The following is a 14644-nucleotide window of genomic DNA, read 5'->3' as shown; positions in this document are numbered from 1 at the left end:
GTTCAATGAGGCAATGATCTTTAAAACAAAAATCCCAACGTTTTTGTTAACAACTTACGAAAACAATTAATTAATTTTAATATTATAACTTATTAAATAGTTCTTGCAAAAAAATAGTTGTTTTCTTTCTACTATTTATTTAGTTAGTATACTCCTTTACAGGATAACACGTTTATGAATAGTGACATTTTATGCTTCATAGTTTAGCCACAACAGTTTCAAAAAGTTGTCACTTTTGGTCCCTTATTTTTATGATTCATAGTTTAGCCACAACAGTTTCAAGAAGTTACCACTTTTGGTCCCTTTTGTTTTATGTAGTCCACTTTTTGTCCCTTGTATTTTATGTTTGCCACTTTTGGTCCATACATTTTATATATATATATATATATATATATATATATATATATATATATATATATATATATATATATATATATATATATATATATATATCTCCAAAATTTAGCCATAAAAGTTTCATGAATTTGCCACTTTTGGTCCCTTGTATTTTATGTTTGTCACTTTTGGTTCCTTGCATTTTATATATATTAAATATTAGTCACAAATGTTTAAAGATTTTGCTACTTTGGTCCCTTGCATTTATCAACTATGACCTCTAAATTTTTGTTGTTTTAAATGTACCGATTTTTATGTTTCTTTTTATATATATAAAAAAAATGTCTTGGGCGAAGGCGAAATTACCTACTAGTTATTATTATAAAGACCAATTTTACAGTTTAGTCTGATTATTACGTAGTTTTAAACCTTTTTATACGGAATAGAGAAGGAAATTTCCATTCGCAGATTCCTTGGGGTCCCCATGGTCGCATGGAGTCAAATTTCTGAGTCGCCTTGGTCGAAATTCCATGGAACTTTCTTTCTTTTGCATAGTTGTTTTGAAGTTCCGGAATTTAGAGGTGAATTATTGGAAGGAATAATGGTGTTTCACTTCCGATGTTTCTCTTTCGAATATGAAGCCAGAGCTCAAGCAAAATCGACATCAACTGAAACATTTTATACTGCTTCATTCGGATCTCAACTGCTCGAAATCCTATTCCCTTAGATCCTCAAATCTTGTCCTAAAAAGAACCAACCTGAGGGTTTTCAAAATCGCCGAGCTCAAGGCAGCAACCAACGATTTTGGCATCTCTTCAAAGATCGGAGAGGGTGAATTTTGGAGTGTCCATAAGGGCACGATTAAGAGTTTTGAACATCCTTACGATGATATTCAGGTAGCTGTAAAGCTCGCCAATGGAAGTTTGAAGGCAAGTTTGTCTTCTTCAACTTATTTATATATCATCTCCAACTATTCACAGCTTCTACACTGTATTGAATGCTAATATTTTTGATATATGCAACAGGGGCATAGAAAATGGCTAAGGGAGGCGACTGTTCTTGGAGTGGTCGAGCATCCGAATCTTGTGAGACTAATTGTTTACTGTGTAGAAGATGATGAAACTAAAACACAACGGATTCTAGTATACGATTATATGCTTAATGGAAGCGTGGATCATCGTTTATCTTCAAGCTCTGAAGCTCCTCTCTCATGGACAATCAGACTGAAAGTGGCTCAAGACGTTGCTCGTGGCTTGGCGTATCTACATGAAGGAATGGACTATAAGGTATTTGTTTCTACATCATGCATGGAGCATGCTTATAAAACCAGTAACATTGGCTTCATGTAGATTGTTTTCAGAGATTTGAAACCCTCCAACATTCTCCTAGATGATCAGTGGAATGCTAAGCTTTCAGATTTCGGATGGCTTCTTCGTCCTCAAGGTCTCGCCAATGTCTCAACAACGGTATGAAGAACATTTTTTTCGTGTATATGACATGTATTCATAATTGAACCACATAATTTTCTAAGTTTTGGTGATAAAATAACATCAGGTAACAACAGGATACACAGCTCCAGAGTACACTGAAACAGGGTATCTCACATCCGAATGTGATGTATGGAGCTACGGGTCCTTCTTGTATGAACGTATAACGGGTAGTGTGCCATTGGCTAAGAACCAACCTAACGAACTACACTTTTTAGAAAGGGTGAAAGCCTACCTAGACTCAAAAAGATTCCGGGTAATTGTGGATCCAAGACTTGAAGATAATTACTCAATGAAGTCAGCAAAAAAGCTGTTGCTTATAGCCGACAGATGCTTGTCTAAAAACCCCAAGTCAAGGTCAAAGATGAGCGAAGTCATGGAGATGGTTGACAAAGTTATTGGAGGTCCATCAAAAGCAAGCATTCTTGATACATGTCTTGGGAGTCCGGTTCGAGTGGTTTCTATAAAGTTGAAGAAAGTCTTTAGGTGTACCATGAAACTGCAATAAGTGGCGTAAATGGACGGTTTGGTTTGATTATTGGTCAAAGACGAACCGTAACCATTACAATTGATTAATGTATTTCGATAAACATTAGGTATCACTTAATATTGGTTTTGGTTGGTTAATGATAACCATAATAGTCTAACATGACATAAAAAGAAAATATTTTTCTACAAAATTGAAAAACATAAGGTTCATTGTTTATAAAAAGTGAATGATTGTGTATATATAATTGTATTGATAAAATATTACTTATCCTATCTAATTCCAAATAATTACCTTTTGAATTTTCAATTTTTAATATAACTACCTATCATATTTAATATTATATTATATTAAAAATATTTATTAATATTTTTGGTTTGGTTCAGTTTATAGTAGTTCGGTTTTAGATGAAAACCATAACCGAACCTTAATGTATTTAGTTAATCAAAATTAAAAACCGCCCCATATCTTTTAGGTATGGTTCGGTTATATCGATTAATTTGGTTATGGTTCAGTTCTTAGGTTAATATGCACACCCCTAGATGACGGGGAAAGGAGGTTTTTTCTTGTTTTAAACTGATTTGCGTTTTTTGGACCTGACTAAAATGTTCTTGTTTGTGTATGATGTAATAAAACGAACCAATAGGCAAAACTGAAGTAACAATACATGAATTTACCTTTCACCTTAATTTTTATATATATATATATATATATATATATATATATATATATATATATATATATATATATATATATATATATATATATTTCGGATAAAGATTGAGTTACCCATAAATTCTTTACACAACCTTATTGCATAATATTATTGGCAGAACTGGTAGGTGTCCCGAGCCACCACTCGATGTCGTCTCCGAAGACTAAATTTTTATTTATTTATTATTTTTTTATTGTGCAACTACTATTAGGTCCAACATAAATAAATATGGTGCTCAAACTTATAAAATAGAAGCCCAAAATTTATTTCAACAACCCATAAAAATAAGCAAACGCAGTCGTTTAATGTTTCCACCTAACACGACATGACACAGATTTCTTTTCCATAACCCGAACACGACGCAACACAATATTGTGTTTATTTTGCTAACACGAACACATACCGATTAAAACAGGAAAAACACAAAAAAAACACGACAACACGACAAAAAACATAAATTAATCAAATTAATCATTTCATCCATAGCATTTCCATTAAAAATCATTTCATCCATAAGTTCTCTTAAAAAAGTCAGCAAAACACAACTAAAATTAACACAAAACAACACGACAAACTTGACATAAATTAGTACTAAAATGTTTCAAACTTGTGACATCAAAAAATCCATTAAAACCTATGCCTCCATCGATTCATGTTTATTGTTCTTGCTAGCATCTTCCATAAGCTCTTATAAACACAATTCTTCATCGCCTACAAAACAATAATATATATATATATATATATATATATATATATATATATATATATTCTGATGAACAAAAGCAGAACAAAAAAGGATACGAAGCATAAAAATCTGATTAAAAGTCAAGTGTATACAAGTTCATAAAAACATAAGCATAACTAAATGTAAGAAGTCGAAAAATAAAAGCCATAAAAGAAAACTAAATATGAGGAATAAAAAACTAAATTTGATTAATCAAGATGAGAGATTTTTATCGACAATGGACATTAATAGAGCTAAGATCTAACATCCATGGCTTCTGGACTAGACCATAAACTCATCTTTAGCTCAAAAGACTCAAAAATGCATAAATAGAACCCTAAGTTGGATCTAGCACATAGATTCATTAAGATGAGAGATTTTTTTTACCTCAAATGGCTTGCTAAGGTGAAGATAACTTTGGATCTACAAGCACAAGCTACTCCCAAGCAACCTCCAAGTGTTCCTCTTCTTCTTCTTCACCACAAAACACCAACAAACATACTTTCATGCTCCAAATCACCAAAAGCACTTTGGGTTTCAATATTAGGGCATAGGGTGATGGAGGTTGATCAATAGACTGTACAAGAGAAAGATAAATTGCTTAAATAGGGTACAGACCCTAAAAATTAGGATTTGCCCAATCCTTACGTACGCCCTGCGTACTCCCACGTACGCCTAACATACGTGGGTGAACCCACGATCATTCGGAGATCTAGTACGCTAAGCATACTCATAGAGTATGCCCAACGTACTAGCTAGGGACCAAAATGTAATGAATTAAGCATTAGGGGTTAAAAAGAAACATAACGGAACTCGAACTTACATGATTCAACATGTTTTAAGTTTAGTTGAATTGGTTAATTTGGTTGTGTTTTCAATTTACAAGCACAAGTATGATTCTTTGAAAATTAACCTTGAGTAAAATCATGTAAAATCTTCATCAATAGGCCCATATAAAAATGCATTATTTGTGTCAAATTAAAACAAAGTCCATCCAAATTAATAAAAAGTCTGATCAGGTACTCAACAATCATAAGTTTAGCTACTTGAGATAAGGTTTCGCCAAATTCAACCCTCCCTTTGACTGTAACTCTTAGCAACAATAAGTTTTATATCAATCAACCTCACCGTTATACTTATATTTTATTTAGTACACCAACTTACAACCTATAGATTTTCTACCTGTAAGGCATCCATCTCATCATTTATGGCTTTTATCCAATTAGGATCCTTACAAGCCTCATTATATATAACTTTTGGGTTCAATGACCGTGTTCATATTTGTTGTAAAGCAACACAACATATGCTCAAGTAAAGAATAATTAACCACCTTCTCTATACCAAATTTATACTTCTCTTATACAACAAAGTCCTCACACCTCTTAAGGATTCTGAAAACTTACTAGACTTCGTAACACCATTAGGCAATACTTGATTAGAACTAGGCTCCACATCTGATGACTCAAATTTATTTGATGTACTCTTGTAAGAAACACTATTTTCATTCAATTTTTTATTTTGGTCATGAAACTATCCATCCAATGACACATTATCAACATTCAATACATGCTTACTAGGATCATGCACCTAAACCGACATTTAATCTATGATTATTAAAATCATCCACCCGATTTACATTACATTGTATGGAATTTATTTAATCGTCATAGGGCGACGACTTACAATAATCTTCAACATGGTTGAAAACATTTAATTGAATTGTCGGGAGTTAGAATTTTCCACTTAAGCCCACTAGACATTATGAAAGGTAGACTATGTTCATAGAATTTAAGTCCCTAAAGAAAAATATTAAGTTATTTTATAGCATCCCCCAATTATTTAATTGAACATTACTATAAAATATAAAAGCTCCAACAACATTTAAAAGGCGACGATGCTTTCTCTCAACAACTCCTTTCAATTATAGGGTAGAAACACAATTTGTTTCATCTTTTCCCTTGAGTACAAGGCTTCATAGCCTTCATGCAATGTAATAGAATCCGATCTATAAAGAATAATATTACAATGATTTGAATATGAATTCAGAAGTACACACAAAATTATTAAACTAAGGTCTTCCTTATCATACTTAATTTCCAAATTATCTTTGATGTAGTGGCAGATGCTAAGAGGGACTACGGGAGGCCATGGCCCCCTGGTTTTAAGGGGGTGTTTGGATAGGGAAAAAAAATAAGCTGCTTATTGCTTATTGTTTAATCCCACCGTAATAAGCAAATTTAAGTGTTTGTATAAGAGTCTTTAAAAATCAGCTTATTGCGGTAGGAATAAGTAAAATAAGCTGATTTTAATAAGCAAGGAGGGGGGGGGGGGGGGAATGCTTATTGCTTATTAGTCATTTTACTCATATAAACTGTTTTCTTTGCCAAACACTTAAACAGCTTGTTCCCCAGTTGCACTTTAAGGACGGAAACGGGCAGATTTGGAGGTGAGGTGAGGGATATGGATGGAAAACCTTGTTCCCGAGTTTAAATTAGGGAAGGAAAGGGAGGGGAGGTGAAGGATTTTGAAGGCCCATTTTCCTTCCAAATTTTCCTCCCAATTTGGGCGGATTCGGGAAGAAAACTGGAAGGATACGTACACAAAGTATATTATGGACGATAATACCCTCAACCCTATTTATAACATGACGTAGCCGCATAATCAATACCTCCCAACAAGAATTCTCATTCGTGCGTCCCTGTTCAAGTCGTCCCCTATCAGGTATGTCTTCCATATCCCTGTAAAATCTTTTTGCTCACAGTTCTTCCATCTAATATGCATGAAACTATTATTGGAAACTTAGTTTTCTTGCTTGTTGAGACGTGCTTCCATTACTATAGAAGCATAGACTTGTCTTCCAATAGTTATTGCTTCAAATAGAATCACCATGCTGAACCCATTTTGCTTGAGTTATTTGAAGGGAATTTTCCATTTTGCTTGAGTTAAATATGAAAAGATTATAAAATATTGCATGTGACTTCACTATTCGATGCTTCCTGTCTTCTTTTTTTTGATGTTTTTTTATTGATTCATGAATCACATAACACCTACACACCCCCGAATAACACTATGATTTGTATAATCCTTTTATAACTAGAGATACATGTATGCTTTTCACAAGATTACCTAATGAGTTTTTCTTTTCGATGACCAAATGTGTCAATAACAAGTGCTTTTAACTTGCTGTGTTGTAAAACATCTTACAAGTCTTCCATGCATGTAAGCAAGGCCTCATGTGAACTTTCTTCCATATAAAAAATTACTTGAACATGAGAGGTTATAAATGTTTTGTTGTACAGCTTATGAGTAACATTGCATAGTTTTAAACTTCAAAGTGGTCCAAGAGATAGCATATGAGCTGACTTCGAGATCAAATTCACATAGCTAATGAGATTTTTTTTTTCTTTTTTCTTGATCAAATGAATTTTTAGTATTAGGAAAGTGCCATGACCAGCCAAGATGATGATGGGGGAAAAAAGACGAAGGCTAGTGGTTACTCTGATGTTCATGGCCATTGTAATACATCGTAGACTTTCGAAAAAAATAACCATAATTTACTTAGTAAGGAAGAACTATTAAAGCGTCAATTTGAACGAGCACGTCTATTACACAAACTTATTAAAGGTGGGAAATGTCGTGAGCTTATTCGTGTGAGTGAAAAAGCTTTTAGAAAGTTGTGTACTATATTACGACGTGATGGTGGACTACGACCTACGCAACGCATGTCTGTTGAAGAACATGTTGCAAGGTTTCTACACATCGTAGGTAACGATATGAGAAATACAATGGTCTCCTTCATTTATGGGCGTGCTAAATCTACAACAAGTAGGTGCTTCCATAGAGTTCTCCGCGCGGTTGTAGCACTAGAAAGTTACTACATTCAACAACCTAAAGGTGATGTGGTCCCGAAAGAAATTCAAGAGAAAAATTATCCCTACTTCAAGAATTGTGTAGGGGCAATTGACAGGACACATATTCGTGTAAAAGTACCCAATAGAGATGCCCCTAGATATCGTGGTCGCAAGGGTTACCCTACCATAAATGTCTTAGCCGCATGTTCATTTGATTTGAAGTTTACGTACGTTTTAACTGGCTGGGAGGGCACTGCCTCAGACTCAAGGATAGTGAAAGATGCACTTAAAAGAGACGATAAACTACTAATTCCTAGGGGTAATTTTTTATAACTAATTTAATTTTGTGTGTAGTCTTTTATTAGCAAACTATATTTATAGGCCAATATTGTTTGGTAGACGCTGGTTTGCCTCATACCATTGAACTAATGACACCATATAGAGGTGTCAGGTATCATTTGAAAGAGTATTCTGCTCACCCCCCAGTTAATGCAAAAGAGTTGTTCAATCTTAGACATGCTTATTTACGTAACGCAATAGAACGGTCGTTTGGTGTTTTAAAAAGAAGGTTCCCAATCGTTAGAAGTTCACAAGAACCTTTTTACTCTTGCGACACACAATTTGACATTTTTGTGGCATGTTGTATCTTACACAATTTTTTACTAGACGAGGATCGTGATAAAAAACTTGAACATGAAGTCTTACAAGAGGTGTTGGATGAACAACCACAATAAGTGAGACATGATGTTAATAACGGACGTGTGCGTAGTGATGGGGCTGAGGAATTGAGGAACACTATTACAACTCAAATGTGGAATGATTACTTGTTGAAACCAAACAATGAAATAGATATGTCTAATTAGTTTTATAGTAGATCAACGATTTATCAGTTTTATTTCATTCTGTTAATTTAGTTTAATTTTGTAGTGGCATTTGCAATTTCTTTTTTTGATGGTGTTATTTAAATTATGAGCCCTTTCTTTTTTATAAATATTTGTACAATTTTTAATAATGTATTTATGGTTATGTTATCTTTATATGTACAGAGCAATCATGAACAAAAGGGCAGCGGATGGAAGTGTTGTGAAAAAAGAAAATTTGACATGGACAAATAATATGGATAATGCTCTAGTTGAAGCTCTTGTAAAGGAAGATGATATAGGTAATCGGGTGAATGGTACATTTACTTCGCAAGCATATGCGAACATGATTGCAGGGTTGAGTAAAGAGTTTAACAAGTCTATTACAAAAGATCAACTTAAAAACAGAATGAAAACTTTAAAAGGTAATTTTAGTAAATGGTATGATATGTATCGGGGTACTTCGTTGAGTGGGTTCTCATGGAATTCTCAAACAAAACACATTTAAGCAGAGGATGAAGTATTGGTTTTACGTTTGATTCATTGTTTTATATAACTTTTTTTACCATTAACTTTACTAATTAATTTTTTGGTTTGTTTATAAACAGGCGAACCCTGAAGCAGCATCAGGACCAAAAAGATTTCAAATTACAATCAGTTGGAGATGTTATTTTCAGATGATAGAGCATCGGGATCAAAAGCGGAGACAACAAAAGAAAAAAACGCCCGGTTAAGCAAATCCAAAGAAATTAAAATAGAAAAAATTGTTGATGTGGAAAAACTAATGGCAAATAAGGAGGTAAGTTTGGAGAACGTACACAAAGATGATGATGAGGACATTCAAATAGTGTCAGCAACAGATGTTTCACCTGATGGGAGTTCAAAAGCAAAGAAGCTGAAGAGTAAAAAAAGAAAACTAGAAAGCAAACTTCAAGATGAAGATGAAGTAGTAGCTGAAACTGAACCTGAACCTGAACCTCAACCAGAATCTTTTGAACACAATATTGTGCAAACATTTAAAGAAATCGTTGATGTTATGAGGGAAGGGAACAAATCTCGTGACTATACAGGTGAGGAAATCGAGAAAGAGCTAGAGTTGATGGGTTTGGATGACGATGAATTTGCGGATGCTTTCATATATTTATCGCGTAATCAAGCCGATGCTAGGACAATTTTTAGTTCTTCAATGAGGATGAGGAAGATCTTTTTAAGAAAGATGATGAGTGAAGCTAAAAATTGAATCATATCTTTAGGTTTTATGGGATTTGTTTTTTGTTTTTTTACAGTAAGTTGCATTGGACTTCATTTGTAAGAGGGGGAATTTTGATTTTCTGGGTTTTCATTGTTGAATTGAGTTTATTTCATTAGTTGATAGTTTGATTAAATGTTTTTGATTGATTTTGATTTCAATTGTAGTTTATTCATATTGTTTACATGTTCTTAACATAATGTATAAATAGGGGTATAATTGTAATCTTTTAATTTTCTTCTCTTTTCCCTCCTAACTCGGGAACACATAAACTAAAAATTTTACTTTCATTTCCTTCGAACTCGGGAACATGGATTAAATAAAATTTTCCTTCCCCTCCCTTTCCTTCCGTTAATATTTTCTCTCCCTTTCCTTTAATGAATTTACAAAAAACTCGGGAACAAGGTGAAAATGTTTATTGCTTATTGCTTATTCCCACCGCAATAAGTTTATCCAAACACATTTTTAAAAAAATGCTTATTCCCACGGCAATAAGAAAATAAGCAATAAGCTAATAAGCTAAAAACCATTTATCCAAACACCCCCTAAGGTTTCTTATATCTTGTATATATCGTTTACCATAAAATAAATCCAATAATTTTCATATTTGATACTTTGGCCTCCCTGATTTTATTACATTTAATAAAATTTATTAATCGATGGATAAAACCATTCACTTATAAATAGGAAGGATAAAATCATTCACTCATTAATAGGAAAAAATCATTGATAAAATAAAACTAATTGATAGAATCAAAATAAGCAGTATAACATTAGGAAAGTAATTAAATTAAGAAATTATCTCTAAAACCTATAAAACAAAATCAAAGTTCTAATCAAAGGTACAAATTCTTCAACTCAAAATTTGAGTTTAAGAAAACAATAAACACCTAGAATTTTCGAAGCCGAAATCGTCTAAATCTCATTGGGAATAACGTTGCCGCTCCTCGCCCAACTACATGTCCACAACTGCTCTCTATCGCTGCTCACCCTACCACCGCTTTTCTGTCATTGCCGGACTGCTGCTTTTGTGCCTCGATTTCTTTTCTCCTACTTGCGCTGTGTACGCTGCCGGAAACAACTATTCCTCTCCGATCTGCTCTCATCTAGAGTAATTTACTAGTACTTTTCTTCTCTTTCTCTCAGTAACTCACTAAAACACTTTCTTTTTCTTTTTGTGTATCATTTTAGACTTGATAATGAAAGGGGGCGGTGGAGTAAGGAAAAAATAAAGGATATATCACAATACTTTACCTGGCAAAATATTTACCTTATCAATGATCAAATTTTAATTTATTAATGTTATTTATTGTTTGTGTAGTATGTAAATACAATATATAAACAAGAGAATACTTATAAATTGAATGAATATAATTATGGGTTAGAATGTAATGAGATTAAATAAAATGACAATATATAATTATTTAGTTTTGATATAATCATGAAAACAATAATTTTTTTTTTATAAAATGTATGTAAACGTTAGCTATAATATATTTACATTTTGAAAGGGAACTTACCAAAAAAAAATTAATCTAATGAGTGATGTAAAAATATTTGTTACTAGTTTTCTTGTTTCGAATTTGATATCATAATTTTAAACCTCTTTTTTGTCCTTATGATTTTGTTTTGAAATTTTAATCTTGGCCCCCTAGTTGTAATGTTTGTGTTCTGTCATGCTTTGATGAGATACAATATCCTTGAAGTTGAATATTTAATCAAATCTCTACATTTCTTGAAGTTTGTGTAAGAAATTTTTTTATTTTTAACGTATCTTACTTGTGTGATCCTTCTTCGTAAATATAGATTCAAGTTTAACTAAAGAAAAACTTTTATTTGATCACTTCTTGAAGAAGATTGTTATGTAAGTGAAGTTAGATTTGAACAAGAGCTTTACGTTCCTTTCTTTATCATTATTTGTCCAGGTAGATTTTCTTTACCTCCAAAAGAATCCAAGTCATTTTGAGCCAACTTCTTTCTTGTCTTTACACGATCTAATAATGGAAGATCATACTTGATGGTAGCCATAAAAATGATTACATAACCTATAGAAGGCTCGGAAAAACTAATAATATGGAAGCATGTTTATAGGGTATGGAAAACTAATGAGGTCTTGAAAGAAGTTGAAGGAAAAAATCTATTAAAGGAAAAGGAATTATTGGATGCCAGAGTATAAGAAATCAAATTTAAAGAACCCTTTAAAGGGTTTAGGCTATATATAAGGGTTTTGGAATCTTGAAACATGGAGCTATACCACTTGTTATATTAAAGTGGTGCTTAAAACACAATTTTTTTTTTTAAATCTTGCAATCCCTTAGCCCAATCTTATTCCAAAAAAATCCCCCTCTCTGAATATGTTCTAGGAATCCAACCCTTCAAACTGGAAGTCTAATTTTTTTGGGAACCCGAACCTAAACTGGGAGTTGAATATGTTCAGGAAATCCAACCCAAACCATCCAACCCTAAAAGACGAGAAAAGGGAAAGGGAAAAGCATTCATTAGAAAAAAAGCGGCCGCTCAACAATAAACATAAGAAGAAGAGAAAAAATTAGCGGGATCATGAGTCGACATTTCTGATGATCCCATAATTGGAAATGCGCAAAAATATGATCATTTTTGGTGACACATTACCGGGCGGTTTCACAAGCGTATGGGTTGTGGTGAGTACCGTATAAAAAAGCAATGTATTAGAAAGTTTCATAAAATGAAAAAATTGGTCACAAAATTCAACAGGACGTACATCAACTTGCTAAGTCAATGAAAAAGAAGGGAAAACAGTACTATTATTTTCGAGACGACGCTTGAACTTTTTTAAATTTGACAACAATGGGAGGCCATTCAAATTTATCGATGTTTGGAAATTCTTAGTTACTTCCCTGAAATGACAAAAAGTGTATGTCATCGAAGAAAGTGGTTCGAAAAGAACCAAAATTTCCCAGACAAGTTACATTACTTCACCGGATGCTCATTTCGAGTTTGATATGAATAGAGAGGGTGAGCTCGAACTCAACGAGGTAGTCCACCTGGTGGGTCAAGATAAGGAGAAAAGGATAGAGTTTTCATCTAATGCATCAGGAGTCAAAAGAGGATTTGACGTGCATAGAGATGGCAACGAGGGCGGGGAATACATGGGACCCCAATCCTTATACCCCATCTCCAAATTCTCATTCAAATCCCCATCCCCATCTCCATCATGAATATAAATAAATCCCCATCCCCACCCCCAATGAGGACCTAGATGTGCACAATGTGGCAAATAGTTTCGAAATATATAATTTGAATTTCGGAACTCGTTTGCAATTCGAAAAGGAGAAAACGGACTACAGAAAAGAATGAGCGATAAAAGAAGCAAAAAGCACGAAAAAAAACTCGAAATATGGAATTTTAATGCAAAAGATCGACAATTTTTTTTTGGAAACGAGCTCACGATGGTTTTGGAGGCAGAGGAAATCATGAAAAAAATATTTCAGTTCGTCTTATTTTGTATTGTTTTTTATTTACTTTTCATTTTTTCCTACGTAATCATTTAATTAAAACTAGGAAAAGGACCCATGCGAAATGCTTTTTCAAAATATTTAGATTAAATTGGACTGGATTTGCCGTGTAGTCATGAGATTCAATCTGCATGGTTCCAGATATTATTTGTACCACCATCATCTTTACATAGTTTTTTTATGCATAAAAGACTAAGAAGAAATAAAGCATGTATGTGTTACATGTGAATTAAAGTTTAATCAAATAGAATAGTGGCATATCCTAATTGTGTCAGCAAATTTTTCTAACATTTCTACTTGAGAAATATGTTGTCTTTCTGTCCTTAATCTTTAAGCAAATATCACCATTTTGTGGGTGGAGCTAGGTAAAAGTAGTAATAAAAAATAAGAGTTTTATAAACAAAAACATACATTTTACTTTCATAGTTAAAAAGGAAGATTTTCGCCTGTCCATGAATCCGGGAAAATATTGACCTTGGTAGGTGGAGATACAATAAACTTTAGTCGATAACACAGGGCAACAATGCATTTTCAACATTGTTACTATTCTTTTGAGTAGGCTTACCAACATTCCTTTGATATATGAACCATCATGGTCCTACACAATACAAATTACATCATATCAGCAGAAGCAGAATGACATTTGAATCCCAATAAATAGCATTGTATTTTCATCTATTTGCGTGTCAGAACATTCTACTTTCCTTTCTTTCAATTAAAACATTGGATGATATGGCTATAATTGATATAATTGTAAAAAATGCTACAACTAACGACTCGATAGAAGTAGATTGATATTTCTTGTATTCTTAACTTATGTTGTGTAAAGAATTTGGAAAAAATCCTTTTACTCCAAAGTTCAATGCCATTTTTTGGTTTTAAATTTGAAAGTTTTGGGTTTTCAAGTTATGCCCCTATTAAACAAATAATTTTTTACCTATTCGAATATAGCCCTCACTCCACCAATGACAACAATGTTCTATTAGAATCAAATGTAAAGGCGATTATTCATAAAGTTCATTAAGTTATAGGAAAAATTCTATAGCGATTACAGAGAAATGGTTTTACCTAGTACACATCAGATCTGTAAGTGGAAGAAAATAGAAAGGAAAAATGAAAATGAAATATAACTAGAGAATTAGGATGACAAATAATTACATAACTTCACCTTCTTCACTTTCTTCTTCTTCTTTTTCTAAGACACATCACCTAATATGAGAGATGGTTGCACTTCATCCATCTGAAGGCAAAATGAAAAGTTGTCAAACATGGTAAAACCGTAAAAATAGATTTATGATCTGGGAACAATTCGAATCAGAATGAGATTCTGTGGAAATTGGTACTATAAGACTCCATAACTTCTGAATGGAAGAGAAACAAAGGGAAAGAGAGGTAGTGAAGGAAACACATCTTCATTTGATTAGCACCCCAAAAGACAAAG

At 33.0% G+C, this 14644-nt stretch overlaps 1 pseudogene; it reads left to right on the top strand.

Annotated features, from left to right (window-relative positions):
• Positions 1 to 797: 797 nt before the first annotated feature.
• LOC111915222 (serine/threonine-protein kinase PCRK2-like) lies at positions 798 to 2585 on the top strand (annotated as a pseudogene).
• Positions 2586 to 14644: the final 12059 nt, after the last annotated feature.

Source organism: Lactuca sativa, chromosome 1, assembly GCF_002870075.4.
Source record: "Lactuca sativa cultivar Salinas chromosome 1, Lsat_Salinas_v11, whole genome shotgun sequence".
Taxonomy (NCBI): Eukaryota; Viridiplantae; Streptophyta; class Magnoliopsida; order Asterales; family Asteraceae; genus Lactuca; species Lactuca sativa.
The sequence above is the reverse complement of the archived record's forward strand: the minus strand, read 5'-3'. Positions and strand labels throughout refer to the sequence as shown.